At 42.8% G+C, this 19,857-nt stretch overlaps 2 long non-coding RNA genes across 2 annotated transcripts; one reads left to right on the top strand and one right to left on the bottom strand.

Annotated features, from left to right (window-relative positions):
* Positions 1-99: 99 nt before the first annotated feature.
* Positions 100-13,846, bottom strand: LOC123594138. The gene is made up of 3 exons (XR_006710679.1): positions 13,699-13,846; positions 11,301-12,762; positions 100-10,708 (listed from the first exon to the last, which is right to left on the bottom strand). It is a non-coding gene; the product is annotated as an uncharacterized LOC123594138 (long non-coding RNA).
* On the top strand, positions 1,446-2,877 carry LOC123594139. The gene is made up of 3 exons (XR_006710680.1): positions 1,446-1,461; positions 1,525-1,530; positions 2,770-2,877. It is a non-coding gene; the product is annotated as an uncharacterized LOC123594139 (long non-coding RNA).
* Positions 13,847-19,857: the final 6,011 nt, after the last annotated feature.

The raw sequence follows: 19,857 nt of genomic DNA, 5'->3' as shown, positions 1-19,857 counted from the left end.
GCAGTTTTTAGAATACAAGACAACTAGAAAGAACCTGATGCCCGCCAATAGGAGATACTAAAGTTACATATTAAAATTAGAACATAGACTCACAGTCACTGACATGGGAAGACGTTTATAATTTATTGTTAAGGGGAAAACTGGGTTAAATATAAGTATGATTCCATTTTGTAAAAGAGAATAAGCATACCTGTGAAAGAGGGTGGAAAAATAGACACCAAAAACCTTATAGAAATTATCTCTAAGTATTGAGTTTATTTGAGATCTTAATTTTTTTCAATTTGGTTTCTTTCATTTTGAAGTGTTTTCAACAGTAAAACTTGATTACATGTATAATAAGATGAATAAGTAATGAACGTTTATGCACAATCATTTAAATATTTTTCCTGAATATAAAATACTTTCACACTGTAAGAACTTTGGGAGAAAAAAAAAAGAACACCAAGAAGTACACACAAGTCACACATAAACGTACCCACCTAGAGATAATTAGTTCACAATCTCCAATATGTTTACTTCTAGTCGTTTCTCTGATTATATATACTCAAGATAATTGCAGTCACACTTTATATAATCTTGTGTGCTGATTTTTCACTTAACATTATATAATATCAACATACCACAGATATTTTAATGAAAGAATATTCCATCACATGGAAATAGCACATTTACCTAATCATGCCCTTAAAGTGAGACCCTTAGGTTTTTCTGTTTTTCACTATACCAACTACTACGTGAGGAACATCTTTGTGCATGAATTATCCGCATTTAAATGAAATAATTTTAAATGAAATCTTGAATAGATTCACTGAGATGAAAATATGAAGTCAAAGAGGACCAACATTTTTATATCCCTTGACATATAGTGCCAAAACTATACTTACTATACATACATTTTTTAAGGCAGCATGGAGTAGTAGGGAAAAAAAGAAGTCAAAATACATGGATCCCATGCCCATCGCTAGTACTTGCTGTCTAACCTGATATAAAACACCCATCTTACTAATCAAACGAGAAAATAGATCCTTCAGTCACCATAAATGTTACTTCCTCAGGAATGCTTTCCTTAACTTTCCAGACTCTCACAACATCCTATACTTACTTTTCCTTCATGGTCTTGCAACAACTGATAGATAATTGTTCAATTATTTGTACACTGTCGGTTTCCCCTAGGTGATTTTGAGCTCCATGAAAATATTCCTGGCACACAGTTGGCGCTCAATAAACATTTGTTGAATGAATGAAGACATGGATGATGGATGAAATGATAGCACTTTGCAAAATAAATCATTAGACATTTGGAAGGTATTTCAATTTTAATAATAATTATTATTCATTTGTATTACCATGTAGACAATTCTAGATCTTTAGGGATCCCTTGACCAACCATAATTTCATTATGTAGCTTTAATGCTTGTCATGCCACCCAGAGGCATGGTAGCAATATTGCTGGAAGCACCTGTTAGGAGGTGAGACGTGGAGAACCAAGTAGTTAGTTCTCTAGGTCAGCATGCTGGGGGTTAGGGAGTTGTAGTTACCATTAGTTGAACACAAGACAGTAGTCAGGAATCCAGGAGGTCAATGATATGTGAAGAAACAGGTAAATCCTGGAGGTCAGAAACAAACTAATGATAAGTGGTCTATATAGTAAGGTAAAACTGGAGAATGGTCAGTGGTAAGAGATTGAAGTTGATGGGAGGGCCAAATTCCAAGCACCAGGATTCAAAGCATGGACTTATGAATATGATTCTAAAGCAAACGGCTCTTGAACTCAGTGCTTCCTTATTTCTGCCCAAATTGAAAACGGTATCAGGAAGTGTTTGTGCCTAGTTCCATACACATGGGCAAGGGAATAATAGTAAATAGTTGAGGAATGAGATCTGTGGATACAAATATGTTCTGATAGTGACAGGAAAAAGTGAGACCATTTGGACATAAGATCTGATAATAGTCTGCACATAAAACGGGAGCAATCACGCTTTGGATCCCATAATTCTCATCTTGACTTTCAGCAGCAGATATTATAGCATAGCGGTTAGGATCATGGGCTCTGGTCACAAGCTAGCTGAGTCCAAATCCCAGCTTTCTCATTTCACTTATTAGTTGTGTCCTTTGGACAAGTTACTTCACTTCTGTGTGTCAGTTTCCTCATCTGTAAAACGGAGATGACAGCACCTACCTCAATGGGTTCTTGGGAAGATTAAATGAGTTGATGCATGTTACAACCTGAGAACAGTGCCTGGACGTAGCAAATGCTATGTCAAGTGTTATTATTATGATTACTATTATTATTAATTGGTCACATAAGACCAAACAAAAACTGGTGTTAAAAGAAATGGATAAATACACTGTATGTTAACTCTAATAAACAGTCTCTAAACAGGATTTTTTTTTCATTAAATAAGAATTCCACTTGCACCTAAACATAGTTGACTATATGAAACCTATAAGCATTAGGGAAGTAGCAAAATTTCTCACAGCAATCCCATCAGTGTGTTTATTTTCCAGAGGCTGTTTTATGAACACTATCTTAAAAAGTTGTAAAGCATAAATACATATTTACTAATAGCAGAAAACACTATTAAGCTGCAATACAGTTAATCCATAAAATCTGGTCTGTAAGAAGGAACACCTTATTAAATTTTTTGAGGCTAAATCTACTGTAGGCAGGATTACTTGTGTTGGAGGGCCTGTCTGTAGAAGGCTCTGAACACAGAAAGGCTTGGACTTGGGAAGACTAATTTTAAAAAGGTCTGGACCTGGGGAAAGGTCAGAAGACCTGGACTATGGAACATGTTAGAATACCTGGATATTGTAGACACTGAAGACCCAATGTTAGAAGACCGGCACTCTGGAGACGTTGGAAGATGTGGATATTGAGCCCCCTGTTGGAAGACTGGGTAGTTGTCGGAAGACGTGGAGATGCTGGAAGACGTGGAGTTGCTGGAAGACACAGAGATGCTGGAAGACGAGCAGATGCTGGAAGCCCTGGAGATGCTGGAAGCCCTGGAGATGCAGGAAGACGTGGATTTTCTGGAAGACGTGGTTTAGTTGGAAGACGTGGATTTTCTGGAAGACGCGGTTTAGTTGGAAGACGTGGATTTTCTGGAAGACAAATTTGTTGGAAGACGTGGGTAGGCCGGAAGACATGAATTTGATGGAAGACACAGCCTTGTTGGAAGACGTGGATTTGCTGGAAGACATCGATTTTCTGGAAGACGTCGATTTTCTGGAAGACCTGGAGGTCACTGGAAGACGTGGATTTCCTGGAAGACGTGGATTTTCAGGAAGACCCGAGTTGTCTGGAAGACCTGGATTGTTTGGAAGACGTAGATTTGCTGGAAGACCTGGAGGTTCCCGGAAGACATGGATTTTTTTTCCGGAAGACGTGGATCTCTAGGAAGACATATATTTGTTGGAAGACCTGAATCTAGTGGAAGACATCAATTTTCTGGAAGACGTGGCTTTATTAGAAGACCTGGATTTATTTAGTGGAAGACATCAATTTTGTTTGGAAGACGTCGACTGACTAGAAGACTGGATTTGGTGGAAGACATGGATTGGTTGGAAGATCTGGACTTTTCTGGAAGATACGGATTTGGTGGAAGACGTGTATTTTTCTGGAAGACATGGAGTGAGTGGAAGACCTGGATTTCTTTCTGGAAGACATCAATTGACTGGAAGACCTGGATTTTCCGGAAGACATAAGTCAGCTGGAAGACTTGGATTGATTGGAAGACTTGGATTTGCTGGAAGACAGTTTTTTTCTGGAAGACATGGATTGGCTGGAAGACCTTGAAATTGCTGGAAGATGTGGATTGTCTGGAAGACCTTGAAACCATTGGAAGACATGGATTTTCTGGAAGACGTGGATTTTCCTGGAAGACGTGGATTTTCCTGGAAGATATGGGTTTTATGGAAGACCTATAATTACTGGAAGACGTGGATTATCTGGAAGACCTTGATGTTGTTGGAAGACTTAGAATTTGTTGGAAGACTTGTAGTTGCTGGAAGACCTGGAGTTGTTGGAAGACCTTGACACTGGCACCATTGGAAACCCTGGACATTGGAGACATTGGAAGCACAGGATATTGGAGACATTGGAAACCTTAGATTTTGTGGACATTGGTTATTCTGGACGTTGGAGACTTTGGAGACCCTAAATGTTTGGAATTCATGGGTACTGGAAGCCCTGAATACTTAGAGGCATTGTAAGTCCTGCACCTTGGAAGCCCTAAACATTGGAAGATATAGACAATGGAAGATCTAGACATTTAGAAATCCTAAAATTGGAAGCCCTGGGTATTGGGAGATATTTGGGAAACCTGGATATTGACACATTCATGTTAAGACACAGAATTTGGAAGCTATAATTTTCATGATGCTGGAAGTCAAGGACGTTGGCAGCCCTAGACATTAAGAGACTTGGACAGTAAGATGTCAGGATGTCAAAAGACCAAGTCATCCAGACATTGGGGATGTTGGAACACCTAACCATTGGAAAATCTGGTTCTTAAGAGATATTGAAAGACTTGGGCAGTGGAAGAACTGGTGATAATGAGACATTGTAAAATCAGAATTTAGGAGACACTAAAAATTGTAGGAACCAAATGACGTGAGAGCTAGAAGATATTAGAAGAGCTGCACTAAGACACAATAAAACGTGGACTCTAGAAGACGTGCATATATGGGACACTGGAGGATTGGGAACATAGAGAAATTGGAACTTAGAACTCTGGACCCTGAGACAAGACCTGGAACTTGATGATTGATTATTGGAGAAAGTAGAAGACCTAGAGTTTTAATGTCCCCGATGATGAGGAGATTAGAAAACCCTGGCATTGGAGATGCTTCAGGCCAGAGAGTAGAAGATGTGGGCATTGTAACATTTAGAAGATCTGGCAATTGGAGATGTTGGAAACTGTGAAGCTCAGAAAACCTGATGTTAGAGATACTAACGAATCAAAAGGCCTAATCTTAGAGATACTAGAAGGTCGTGTTGAAAGATATTGGCAATGTTGAAAGACTTTCACATATGGACCTGATGTGACATTTAAAGACATATGATAAGGCTACTCTAGTAGTCTTTATAACTATGGCATCTCTCACTAAAAAGCAAAACACAGAGAAAGGACATCTTAGGAAGATGACAAAGAGGAAGCAGGGAAATTCAAGCGAAAGCAAGTAGTTTGAATGGGTTGGAACCTATTTTCATAGTCCCAGTGAACTAGCCTTGTATTGTTTGACAGGATGTGAATGAGGAATTATCAAAGATGAAGGAACATCCAGCTTGGAGAACTACTTGACTTTAAATAGGAGTCAGCCAGCCAATGTTTTCTGTAAATAGTTAAGATTTTGTGGGCCATATGGTTTCTATTGCAACTACTCAATTCTATCATTATAATGTAGCCATGGGTGATACATAAATGAGTGGGCATGGTTGTGTTGCAATAAAACTTTTATTTAAAAAAAGTTGGGCCAGTTTTGACCCAAAGGCCTTAGTTTGCCAGTTCCTGCTCTAGATGCCAAATCTAGGGTATAGTAAGTATATTAAGTACATCCCAGGCTAGCATTCACATGCAAAAGAGTGTGTAGAGCAATTTGAAGCCCGGTGGTAAATAAAGATACCATGTATGTGATGATGCTCAGGATAGGTGGCTAGCAAGAACCTGAGAATGGAGTTTAGATCTCCACTTAATTATTTCAGGGGCACAACAAGAATATTTGTATTTAGAGCCAAAATTGAATGGGTAGCATTCAGGACCCCAGGCAAACGGGGCTGGGGTTCAGTGAGGATACCCTAACTCGATAGGCTGGAAGCTTAAAAAGAATATTAAAGAAGAAAGTCACTTTTACACACTGGGCTTATCCTTCCAGGACTAAGCACCATTCATCCAAAGAGAGGGAGTCCCCAGCCCAGGGCAGAGAATAAGTGGCAAAGCCTTCACTCTGTGTCCCATATTCTTCTCATTAGGACACTCATCATGCCACCGCCAATTAATCAAGAGCCAAGTCTAGGTGTTCGTAATAATGGGGGAGAAGAGGAAGGAGGCTACAGCTTTGAAGTCTCATCTCAGGCACTCTGGCTTCAGGTAATAAGTCTAATTTCTGCTCTTACCCACCAGAGCTTAAGCAACAAATGTAAGAGATCAGGGTTGAGTTGTAAGCTGAAGATCTTTAGTACTTAGGCAGGGCTGAGGAAGACACGGGTGATCACATACACTGTAGGAAAGAGAACACCGGCCGGCACAACTGGTTACAATACGCTGGGCCTGGGTCATGATTTAAAGGTTAAGTAGTGGAATACATAGACAATGGGCAGCCACTGAAGATTTTTGAACAAGGAAGTACCAGCATCCGAATTGTACACGAGGAAAATGTGTCAAGCAGCCAAGTGCCGAAGACTACCAGACATAATATACTAGAACATCAAAGACTCCCAGGTTCAAACACTAAAAGAGTTGGGATGTGAGTTATGAAGCCACTATAATCATCCAGGCTAAGTGGTAACGGGGGCTTGAACTGAGGCAGTGACAGCTCTGTTACCCAACAGTTCCAGCAGTTGGATGATGATGAATACTCAGCATTCTGGAAAGCATGATGCTAAGTTTCTTGAATGCCATCACAGAATGCATGAAATAGCAAAGATGTTCAGAAGCGAGTTATGCGGAATTGTCCTCCCCTCGTAAGAGTACTTAGATATCCAATTTTCTCTCAAAGGCAGCTGAGCTAATAATTTGGTGGTTTAAGCAAAGTAGGTCCTATAGAGCTTTATTGTTAGCTCCTATTAACACAGAGTGACTTAATTATCTTAAAAGTGGAACCAAGTGGATGGATTATTTTCTAGAGAATAGGAATATATCCATGTGAAAAAAGTCATTAAAAGTCATCCGTATATGAATAAATATCATGCAAGGATAACCACTTGATAAATAAAGCACATATAAATGGAGCTGCAGTCAAGGAGCACCACAGGGGCAAAGGAATTATCATTTCAGGTATCTTTCACAAGCAAAGAAAAATATTGAAAATCAATTGTTATTCCTTCTCTCTTCTTAAAACCATCATGCATACCATTTTTTGAAGGAAATTAGATAAAATATCAAAATATTAAAATACTGCAAAAACATGAGTAAACTATCATCTTTAGTTCTATAATGCTTGTTATAATAATAATAGCAACAATTTATTGAGCGCTTACTATGTGCCAGGCACTGTACTAGGCATTTCATATAATCTCATAGCAATCCTATAATGGCAGGTACTTTTCGACCCCGTTTTACAGATTAGAAACTCAAGTCTGAAATGGTTAAAAAGCATGCCCACAGTCACATAGCTGGTAATTGGCAGGGACAGGATTGAAAGCAACTCTGATCCCCAAACCTAGGCCCCACGCTGACTTGCCGCACCCCAATAGCTCAAGGGTGATCCTGCGGGGACCAAGCGCCACTCACGCAAAGAGAGGGAGTCCCCACCCCACGCAGACAAGAAGCCAATGGCAAAGCCCTCATTTATCTATGTCCCGGGTTCTTCTCATCACGGCCTTCCTCATGCCCCTGCCAGGAAATCAGGAGTTAATTCTAGGTGTTTGCAAAAATGGGTTAATTATATCACGGGATGAAGTGCAATGTCTCAAGCACACTAGATTCCTATTTAATTTCCCAACGTTTGTTGTTCGCGCTAGTGAAATGTCCTATCTGGGCTTTCATCTATTTTCTATGTGATTTTATGGCTCCCAAGAACATATACACTCTGTTCATGCCACAATTTATTTCTGAATTCTTAGATAAACAACCATAGCACATTGACATGAAGACCATTAAAAGGTAACTCTATGTAAAGTTCAGTGATCAATATATTCCATAGCACAAACGTGGTTCGCACACTCTTTGGCTATACACGCCGTAGAAGCCCTTTATTAGCATTCAGGTGGTGGCAGCTGTGTAATCCAAATGTGTGGTTTAAAGAGCCTTGTCTGCATTTTGAACGGAAAAGATTTTAAACAAACAAAGGGCTCTTTTTAAATGTAATACCAGTTTTCTAATATTCTCTACAAGTTTCATCAACCTGGGCTGCCCTTTCTCCCCACCTCCTTTTCCTTTTCTTTTCTTTTTCCAGTGGTTAAATATGTCTGTAAAGAAGGAAAACTCCATGCATTCCATAATAGTGAACACAACAATTTACCTGAACCATTTGACAAGAGGAAGATTCTTTTCACCCAAACTGTGCATACAATCTTCTAAAAGAAATTTCAGCTTGTCAATTTTGGGGACTATTCTTAATTTTAAAAAGAAAAAAGAAACACCATTTGCATGGCAATGTTGTCATTCATTTCTATTTCTACCGCTTAGGTCTATACCAACTTTCAAATCCACCTGTAAGTTCTGCTGACTTGTTAAACTCAGCCATATTGAAATGTTCTAGATTTTATCGTCATCAATGAGACTTCTTAGATTATGTTAACTGGATATTGCATTAAACAAGAATTAGATTTATCTCAATTATTTTATTTCAAATGGCCTGGTCCCTAGACAAACATTTCCACCTCTCAAGCCAAAGTCTAGGCATTTCTGTGACAACTAAACTGATATAATAGTTGGTTTCCCATTGCATTATTTTTATAGTAATGGTTCCTGGTTGATGCTGTTCAACTTAAATTTGATTTCTCTAATTCTGGTCAAATTTAAGAGAAATAAAATGGCAAGGCAGTAATCTCAAGAAATGGTAAAATTCTCAGGAAACCACATTCTCTAAAGGCATATGGAACCACTGATTCTACTGGTAAAATAGTCATCGACTTAAAAATATTTACCTCTAGATATGATTCAGAATGTACCAATTATCCATGGAACCTTGAAACAGTAACCATACAGAGTTCTCTGCTTTGGTTTATGAAAACAATAGATACAACATGTTAAGATGTTTTACTCATAATATCTATGCATTATTATTTTCCCCAAGCCCTGTAACTCAAGAAGAAAAATCGCCATTAACACAAATAAGAAACTCATAGGAGGTCCTCTCTGTCTTTCTTTTCAGGAAGTTGATGCCATGTTTGTTTCTCGTTTTTCTATGCCTAACTCTCTTTTCTGGAAGGCACTAAAACATGGTAAAACTTGAACCAGAAGCACGATTTTTAAAATAACAGGAACACAGTACGGTAATGCTGCTACTTACCTTGGTCTCTATGAAAGGGCTCAGGCACACTCACAATCAACCAATGAGGTTGATGCACCTTTCTTTTGAGGTGCAGAGAGAGAGGGACCTTAGAGACCAAGTGGTCCTACTCTTTCACTTGACAGATAAGGGAAAAGTAGGGTGATTTGAATAAGACCATCCATTGAGTCAGTGGTGGAGCCGAAATTTAGGATCAGGGTTTCCTGGCTGCTGGGCCCACTACCATTTGTATTACATTTTCTACTAGAATTCTGTTCAGACTGAGAGCAGCAGTTAACAACCATGGCTGTATAAAACATCGGTTGAGGAGCTTTAAAAATATACAGGTGCTGACCCCATCCCTGATTCAGTACATCCAGGGGCAGGTCCCAGAAATCTGTATTTTTCAAAGCCCCCCAACGTGATTTTGATGTGTCGAGAACTACTGTAAGGCAAGGGAGTGAGCTCCTCTGGCACTGTGGCGGGCCGCTAGACCCACAGCACCTGAAAATGAGTTTTCAACTCTCATCTGCCTCTTTTGAACCTGTTGGGGAATGCCTGATACCTCAACTGTAACTATGCAAGCAAGCCCTTTTAACTCTTGGATTTTCTTCCCTTTCCTCTGACCACTTCAAACTCAGATATAGGTAAGCTATCATTCAAACCTTCAGCCGCCGAGGGTGGTGTGGATCATTGGATTTCTACCACCTTTCGGGAAGAAGTTTCGATATCCCTTTCCCAGAGGGTATTTAAATATGCAAATCACTGGGAAGACCAGATAGGACAACAGAGAGGGTCAATGGAGATGAACTCTGGCAGGTTTTACTCCTTGAGTAGATACCAAGAGTAAATCCCAGAATGCATTTTAAACGCACTGCCTTAAAGACTGACCAATGGCTACATCTACAACTGCTGGAAAACAAATTAACTGATACCAAACGAATGAGTCTAGATTCTTTCTGTCAAGATGGCAAGTTAGGCTTAAGTAAGATTAAAATAAATGTCAGTATCAAGAGTACAAAATCAAGTTGTCCAACCACATAGAGTGTCCCCCCTCCCTACGTATTGGAGTTGACTTCCTGGAACCCTCACTGTAGAGGAATCTGTGTTGGGGGGACTTATGAGCCTCGGGGGGGAATTGCAGCAGGGAAGTGGGTATTATGACAGCCCAGACACTTGGTCTGTTCGCTGAAATAAGACACTAAGTAAAGTGAATCTTGTTGGTATTTTACCAATTTCACATCAGTAATAGTGATGACTGGGCAACCGATTTCTGTTTCTCTCTGATCTCAAAGTCAGGACAATCATGCGTCAGCGAAAATGCTGGTCATCAGAGTAGTGATAGGGAAAGAATCAAGACAATTGGGTTTTGTCTGGAGAGAAGTAAGCTCAACCTTCCGTTCTACTTTCATCCTCCAGCACTTGGATCACCACATCATCAGAGCTGTTGGAGTCTGAACCCCAAGGTTCGACTATCTGTGTGTGGCCTTTCTGCCTGCTGTTTGTAGAATGGGTTTGAATGACATGGCCCGAAGGTCCAGCCTCTTCTTCCCTGTTGAAGCAAACAGAGAGAAAGACTTATTGGCCTTCATTTGAAGGTTTCTTATTACTGTTTTATAGGGTTGTGGGTAATCGTTTAAATCTTGCCTTCAAGTCAATAAATATTCCATCGAAAGATCTCTTTCCTCTGAATCATCACAGCAATTTGACTTGTGGAACAGCTGCTCCTACATTCTTTGAGTTCTGGATGTTAACCTATGCTGACCTGTGGTATCAACTTTTGATGTGATCACATCTCTGAAAAAGTTCTCAACTATCTTCTGAGGGTGAGAATCTAACACTTCAGCAAAATGTCACTTAAATCAATGTCTTCAAATCCTTCACCACCCAAATGTTTTGCAGATGCTACAACCTTTTCAATTTCGTCTACCACTGGGAGAAAACTTTCAGAGTCCATTACAACCTCATTCCCAAGTTTGTGCCAGGCTCCATTAAGGGTTGCCTGTGTTATTTCTCGCATTGATTCTTCCACTATTGTTAAAGCATTACAAATGGGGAAATTTTGTCAAGCTACTTTCACAGTCAGTTCTGGCGTCTCTCTCATACGATCTGCAAGGTAATCAAATATACGCCAAGTACAGTACGTCACAAACAATTTTCAGCACTCCCAGATGCTTGGGTTGAAGGAGTGGAGTTGTACTGGGGGGTGGAGGTGACTGGAACACAAGGATCAGCATTTACTATTGCACTTTTGGCAGTAGGAGCAGGTGTCCAAAAGCAGCAACTTTGAATTCAAGGTTTTTTGGTTTTGTTTTTGTTTTTTTTGGTTTAAATATTGTGTAACCTCAGGAATGAAGACTTCAAAAACTGGCCCAAAAAGAGTTTCTCAGTGATCCCTACTTTATGGTTTCCCTTCATGTAAACAGAAAAGTGTTTCTAGCATTCTCTTTTAAGAGGGCAAGGACTTCGCAATCTGTGAAGCAATGTGGGTTTAATCAATCACCAGAACCGTTGGAACAAAACAGAACTTTGAGCTTGTCCTTTCCAGGCTTGAAGCCTCTGGTCTTTTTCTCATCCTCTGCAAAAGGTGTGCAAGTAGGCATGTACTTCCTGAACAGGGCCATTTCGTCAGCACTGAAGAAATAGCCATTTCCCTCAATCCATTCCATCAGGTATTCAGGGTAGCCAGCAGCAGCCTCACGATCTGCTTCCTCTGCCGACCATTTCTTTTCAGACAGACCACAGCATTTCTTAAACCTAGCCAACCACCCTTTACTCACAGTGAATGTTGTAACCTTTTGTCCAGATGAAAATTGAAACTTGCGTTTTTGTGATGCTCGCTGGCAGATTACGCATACAGGAGGAGGCCTATGCAGCTCTCCCTGGGGTAGAAGCCACACGTGCACATCTTTTCCATGGTCTCTGTGTTGGCATTTCACGTTATGTATGATGTTCTTGATGATTCTAGTGTGCCCCTCGATTGATTGGCCCTAATAGCTTCTTATTTTTATTGTGCAAATCATAGATTTATTAATGCCAAAAAAAGGAAAAAAAGGGCCCTAGAGAGGTCTTGGTTTCACCATTATTGAGCATTTCGAGAACTTTCATTTCGTTTGCTGCAAACATCACTTTTCTTGCCCTCTTTGCTCTTCTAGCATCTGCACTCTTGCTTTTCTGCTTGCGTGCCATTCCTACCCAGACTCAACGCAAATTTCTAATTAGTGACAGTTTTAGATCACTGAGCAGTACACGACACTAATTCGTGATACGCACGAAGCAAATGACAACATTCACAAGACAAATAAAAACAGCAAAACGGCTTTTGCGTGACAACACGTGCGTGTGCTCAATGGCTGCAGAGGGGACAACAGGCAGAAGAACAAGGGCAGAAGCAAGCGACCCGGGTGTCGGTCTCGTCACATGAGACAGTCAGCAGGATAACGTGATGGCGACGTGAACTTGCATGCTGTTCCAAAACTCTCAAAGGCGCAGAGTAGGCAAACTCCAGTTTTGTAGGAAAATGACTTGCAGTTGTGAAGGGATCGCGGAAGTCAGGAGTGAAGGTCAAGTCTGCCTGGCTGGGATGAGAAGCACAAATAGCACCAGCTAGGAGAGAGCAGACACAAAAATAGGAAATGAAGTCAGGAACAGAGGCAGATTGCCTAAGTAGCTTTTACATTAGCGAGGAGAACATGAACTTGGGATAATAATAATATATGCCAACCTGCCCTTACAGAGGCTGGACCAATTTGTATGCTTACCAACAGTGGAGGAGAGCCCTCTTCTCCCATATGTTCACCAACATGAAATATTACCAATCTTTGTCATTTGCACCAAACAGAAGGTGAATAGCAAGGTATCTCAGTTTTAATTTTCATTTCTTTAGTCATCTTTCCATATGGTGAGCCATTTCTACTCCATCTTTAAGTTGTCCATTTATATCCTTTGCCCACTCAAAAATTTTTCTCCTACTGATTTGTAGGCACTATTAGCATATTAGAGAACTCTCCTTTCTTTTTCGTTTTTTTAAAAGTTTATTTATTTTGAGAGAGAGAGAGAGAGAGTGTGTGTGTGTGTGTGTGTGTGTGTGAGCAGGGGAGGGGCAGAGAGAGAGAGAGAGAGAGAGAGAGAGAGAGAGAGGGAGGGAGAAGCTCCAGCAGGCTCCAGACCCTCAGTACTCAGCCTGACACAGGGCTCAAACCCATGAACCATGAGGTCATGACCTGAGCCAAAATCAAGAGTCAGATGCTTAACCGACTGAGCCACCCAGGCGCCCCTACGGAACTCTTATTTTAAACTCTATGCTGCAAACATTTTCTTTAAGCCTGCCATTTACTTTTTAATTTTGTCTTTTGCCATAAAGACGTTCAGATATTTATGTAATCAAACGTTTCATGCCTTGCTTTGAAAAGCCTTCGCCTCCCTAAGATGATAAAAATATGTTCACGTATTTTCTTCCAATATTTTTATAGTTCTGTGGTATTATTTCAAGGTATTGAGGAAAGGAAGGATTCCTTGACGAATGATGGTGGAATGACTGACCATCCAGCTACAAGAGTGTCAGGCCTCTCTCGATGGCACTTCCCCTCTGTACGGGAGACAGGAGTTCTGGTAGACTCCGAGCCCCACGCGGATTCCCAGTTGATGGCTCAGCTTTCTCCGGAGGTCACTATAGCTCGAGGAGGGGAGAGTAATGAATAATTAATTACTCTATATTTTTCTGGCTTAAGTTCTGTTCTGCTACCGGTCTATACTTCTGACTTCTGTCAGCTGAGGGACAGTACCAAGTTCTCAGATCTCTGATCTGCCAATAATCGCGTCACTCATAATTCACAGTCAATCACAGTTTGGGCACGACTGGAGGAATCTGGATATGAGTAGGCTGTCAGCTAGAATAGGTGACTGCCCTTGACTTTATTAGGTATAATAACGGAACCGCGGTAAGATAGGCGAATACTCACTTTTGAGGGTGGAGAACTGAAGCAAATACACATATAAACTAGTCACTTATTTTATCAAAAATGTTAACAATTGTTAAATCCAGGTGCTTGGCAAGTGGGCATTCACTTCACTACTTTATTTCTCTGTAGATTTGAACACTCTCATAATAAAAAGTGTGTGTGTGCGCATGCACATGTGTGCATGAGGTAATAATCTCGTATTTCATGGCTACATTTTAGGTACCATCACGTCTCTGTCAGTGACTTTTCAGGTTAAATACAAGATTAAGAATTACAACTACAGAGAGGCGCCTGGGTGGCTCAGGTTAAGCGTCCGACTCCTGATTTCAGCTCAGGTCACGATCTCATGGTCGTGGGATCAAGCCCCGCGTCAGGCTCTGCATTGACAGCACGGAGCCTGCTTGGGATTCTCTCCCTCTCTCCACCACTCGTACTCTCTCTCAAAATTAAATAAACTTTTTAAAAAATACAACTAAAGAACAACTGATCACTGGAGGGGAATCACTTTAATGAAGTATTTTCCCCCCGTTAAATCAATAGATTAAATACTAAGGCATCACACAGCCTGAATCCCAGTATCAATTTAAAGGTATGAGACCAATTTCCAGGTCTCCTTTTTCCCTACCAAACTGGAACAGAAGATTTATGGCAATTTTATCCAAAAGGAGATTATCTGAACCTGGGGACAGCTCAGCTTCATAATACTAATAGCAACTCTTTTCTACACCGTACAAGAGATGGAGATTTATGAAAGGAAATCAGGAGCAAACAAGAGGATAAAAACTGATAACCCAGGGTAGGGAGACTGACTACTTCTGTGCGTAACCGAATCACTGGGTAAAACTTCATTCGACCAACTTTCAAATGAGAAAATACATTTCTACCCACAAAATTCACTTTGGGTCAGCCTTTCACCCTGTGTCCTTTGACCTTTTGCTAAGGGACATGTCACTTTTGTAAGACGCTGGCACCAGGCCAGTGTGAAGAATAAAGCGTCTGAAATAAACGTCCTCCGTCACCTTTCAGTTCTGCGAGTTGTGCAGAGCTTCGAGGCGGTTAGGACGCTATCAAATAACGGTATAACCAAGTGTTCCTCTTCTCAAGGTATTATTCCAAAGTACATTTATCTAAAGGGTTGAGGGCATACCATCATGCTTCCAGCCCTTGTGAGTCCAAAGAGGCCTGATATGCTGTCGAATGAGAAATAAAGCCCGATTGAGCTTTGAGTTGAGGCTCACGTCGCTCAAGTGCCCGAAAGGGCAGGAGCGTCTCAGGATGTTGATTCTGTCAGCATTTCAACAACGGGGAAGAATAAAGGATTTCTAAAAGTGCCACACCCTGTGAGGATTTGAACAGCCAAACAGGATTGAGCTCCTTTGAAGCTTCTGTTATGAAGGGACATTTGGTCTCTCGGTGGCGGGGGGGGGGGGGGGGGGGGCTGCTGCTTTCATACAAGCTGTGCAGAACTATCATCTTCCCCCTTCAAAAATCTTAAAACACACACACTCAAGTGGTGAACTCAAAAAGTACAGAGCCCCGGAAGCATTTCACCTTTTGAGTATAATACCCATAAATGGCAACCGATGGGGAGATTTCCATGAGAAATCTTATTTTCTTCCAAAATTGATAAACTACCCACAACACGTTTACCAGGAGGATAAACCAAGCTGTCATGCAACTGACTTTTGAGACCGAAGAACCCTAAGAGAGCATTTCAAAAGTAAACCCTTATGATAACAAGTTTCTGACATGCATTCTCCTCAGACAGCTCGTGCTTGTCACGTACAAGGGCCACATAGTGTGAAGAATCCAGAAATGAATGGAGAAAAAACCTTGATCTCAAGAAACTTAAGTGTTCCGGGGAAGGTGAAGATAACGCGCTATGAGGTAGAAAGTCACACATTCCCTAAGAGTTACAAACAATGTGTTATTGAGGCCTAATCCTGTTTTTGTCCATTTCTACTTTATGTACCCTGCTTCGGGCCCTTCTCGTTCCTCATCTGAAGAAAGATGTGACTTCCTAAGTCGTCCGCCTGCCATTCAAACCTACTGACCGCACTGCCTCCGGAGTAACCTTTCTTTTTTTTTTTTTGAAGTTTCTTTATTTTGAGGGGAGGAGCAGAGAGAGAGAGGGAGAGAGAGAGAGAGAGAATCCCAGGCAGGCTCCACACTGTCAGCACAGAGCCCAATGCGAGGCTCGAACACGTGAACCACGAGATCACGCCCTGAGCTGAGACCGAGAGTTGGGTGCTTAACCGACTGAGCCACCCAGGCGCCCCAGAGAGCAACGTTTCTAATATAAGTGTCTAAGCCAGTGCTGCCGCCACTTGAAATCATTCCATGAGTCTCCATGGCTTCTGGAATAAAGTCCAACCTCCCTGTGTGTGGCGCTGTCTGCCTACTTTCCCAGGCTTATCTTTCACTGCCTCTCCGTTTCTGCCTCTGTAATCTCCGCGGTAGCCATTAAGGGGCTATTTCAATCACCCGGATTTCCTTAACCTTCAACGCTAGGTCAAGAACCACCTCTCCCAGGAAGCTTTCCCTGATCTCTCCGGCTGTGTCTGAAGCACTGGCTGGCTCTGAAGTAGGGATCGGAGCTCTCAGAGCCTCCTTCCCAAATTTACTCCGATTGCAGCATTGATGACATTTCACCGTGCTGCCATCTGGTTCCCTGTGTGTGTCATCATCTGTGGATGCCTTGCAACACACGCAAAAGTCAGTATTTGAATCGGACTTTGAAGAATGGGTAGGATCTCCAGCATGTGGAGAAGAGAGCAAGCGAGTGGGAAGTAAGAGGCAGGAAAACGCTGGGGAAAATTAGACGAGGTTGAAAGACAGGGTAGCTGAAGTGGATGGTAAAACACAGAGTTGAAAGTCTGTTGAGGCAAGTCACGGAGGGCCTCAGATGGCAGATTTCTTTTGTGAGATGGAGTTACATTTAACTGTCTCGGTATTAACGAAAGGCTTTGTTTGCAATAAATAAAAAATTAAGGAGATGTTTAGGATGAAGCAGACCTGTTCTTCTTTGTTACTATGTCTCAGCACACACATTCCCACAAGAAAAAGACCTATTTGTGTCCTAAATAATTTATGTGCACCGTGCTGATATTTATTATCACGTTGCTATTTTGTTCTCGCTATTTTAATGTTTGATAACGACAGTTAGGAAACATCTTCACTTTCCTTCCATGGCTTGATGGGTCATTAATCAAATAGACATCCACAAGTTATTAATAACAATCTATTTTTCACATTAATATTCCATGGAAAATCACGCATATTTCTTACTGGATCCAAGTATTTTTTATAGCTCTGAAAATTCTCCCCACCCCAAAAAAATCAAATGGAGTCCATGTGGCAACAGTGCCCTCTGCTGGCTACAGCGTGGAACAGCTACACCGAGACGGAAGAAACGCCAACACCCATCTGCGGTGCGCCCCCCGCAGGACAAGGTTCCCCCACAAGCCTGCCCTTTCTCAATTTCTTCCCCTTTTGTATTAAGCAGAATGTTGACTTAATAGCTCCTCAAAGTAAGCAAACTTGTCTTAACAGGCCAGGAATCTGGCAAGTGATGGGACAAATTCCCCCTTTTCCCCGATCTTTTGAGGGACTGGACACACCCAAAGCTTCGAAAGATTTCTTTTCTTTTTCTTGTTTTTTAGGAAAAGGCACATAAATGTGAACAATAGTTTCCTGATCTCTTTCATTTGCTCTTCCCCTTTACCTCATTTTCACCGGCCTGCCTGAGACGAAAGGGAACATTTAGTTCGGGAACCCAGCAAGGAATCCGGCAGTCACCGACCTAGTGGCCAGCCACGTCCCAACCTGAAATACAACTGGGCCGTCCCCTAGGCCTGGGCTACACATGCCATTTGTCTCTCAGCCATAACGACCGCAAACCACACGAGCTCGGCAGAAACTGGTTCTGAGGGATAATGACAACTGAAAGCCACTTTGAGCCAGTGCCCAGCACTGTGTCTGGTTCCTGGCTGAGAAGAGTTATATGAGGTATGACAAGGGAGATGCACTGTAAATTATGGAGTGTCATCGTCATTCAAGGTGCCTGCATCATTGCAAATTCAGACTGAATCGCAATACCAGGAAAGGCTCCTGGCAGGCTTGAGCCGAACAAGGTGGCCCGGAGCATAGAAGCATCCCTCTTTCTGCAAATTAATTTCAAAAGCGCTTCCCAGTTACTCGTGGTTCCTTCAAAACACATATATTCAACCCAATTCCGCATGGGTTCCTAAGCCCCGATTAAGGGAGCACAGCTTCCTCTTGTGTCCTACTTCTGCAGTGTTTTGGCGATTGGAAGGCAGAGCTTTGCAACCTGGGGGTCTCGCATAAGCTCTGGCCTTCAGTCTCCTCCAAACGTCGCACCGCCCCAATGGCCTCGGTGAGCCAAGAACTGGGCTTTGCTCCTTGAGGCACGAGGTGATGAAGCCGCAGTGTCTCCAAACCGAACTCACTGCAAAGAAAGCAAATGAGAAGTAGGACCGAGGTCCAGGATTGGGGACCACGGGGGGGGGGGGGGGGGGGGCGGATCACTTCGGAGTTGATTCGCAAAGCCCAGGATTCGGATGAGGCCAGCGTGGCTAAGTCTTGCCGAGTCGGGGTCAGATCGTGTCTTTATTTCACATGTTGATGTTTTGTTCATCATGGATTTTTCTTTTTGCATTAACTTTGAATTTTTAAAGATGTCGCATTAAAATTTTTATCTTAATTACCGTGTGTCTTGGTGCGCCCCCCCCCCCCCCGCCTTAAATTTCGCGCCCGAGGTGCCTCCCCGGCTTTGCCCTTGGCCCGGGCCTGGTGACTGGAGTGCGGGATATGAGATGGCCTTAGTCGCAGCTGGAGAAGAGGTAAAGGGCCGCCCCGAGCAGGGGATGGGAGCGGAAGCCTGGGCCGCTGCAGTTTGGGCGTGGGGGAGGGGCGGAGGCGGGGCTGGAAGCCGAGGCCCGGGCTCCGGCACGTCGTGGCGGCCCCCCGGGGAATCGGCTGGGTTAAAGCGGAAGGCCGGAAGGCCGCTGCTATAACTGCTCTGGCTGCTTCGGGCCCCGCCACCTCCTCTCCTGACGGTCAAGATCCAATCTGCTCCCCGGTGGGGACGGAGCGCCGGGTCCCCGCAGCAGTGCCGACCGAAGCAGTGCCCTGCGACGCAGCCTTTGTCCACCTGCTGCTCCCAGGAGAGACCTGCCCTCCCCTGCGGCCGCGCCCGTCGCTCGTTGCTAGTCGCTGCCGGATGTCCTCTCGCTCCGCGCTGTGTGGGCTCGTCCCCCGCGGGGATGGGAAGACCGCGTGCTGTCACTTCCCACCTGGTCGCTGGCTCCGGACGTTTCCTCGGTTACGCGGTTCAATCCGCCCCCATCCCCTTCCCCGCGTCCCAGTCAGTCCGCTCCGTCCCAGAAACAGTGGCGGCGGCCCAGACGCACTCTGGATTAACCATCTCGAGGCCAGTGATGACACTCCGCAGGGTTATTCCTTAGCGGTCAAAGTCGCTGGTCCGCCTGATCGTTGGGGCAAGCGGCAAATCCGAAAGAACTTCAGATTTGGGGTAGGATTTAGCAAGTGTCAGTTCACCAGGTTACTTCGGGTTTCTTCCGAAGCAATTAACATGGCTTGTTCAAGTGAGACCCGCAGCTAGAATGGAAACAAATACTCCTGGAAAAAGGATGCGAAAAATGGGTATGCCACACGGTTGTTTTAGTGTGGTAAGTTACACTCAAAACAACCAGGCGGG

Source organism: Leopardus geoffroyi, chromosome X, assembly GCF_018350155.1.
Source record: "Leopardus geoffroyi isolate Oge1 chromosome X, O.geoffroyi_Oge1_pat1.0, whole genome shotgun sequence".
NCBI classification, from domain to species: Eukaryota; Metazoa; Chordata; class Mammalia; order Carnivora; family Felidae; genus Leopardus; species Leopardus geoffroyi.
The sequence above is the reverse complement of the archived record's forward strand: the minus strand, read 5'-3'. Positions and strand labels throughout refer to the sequence as shown.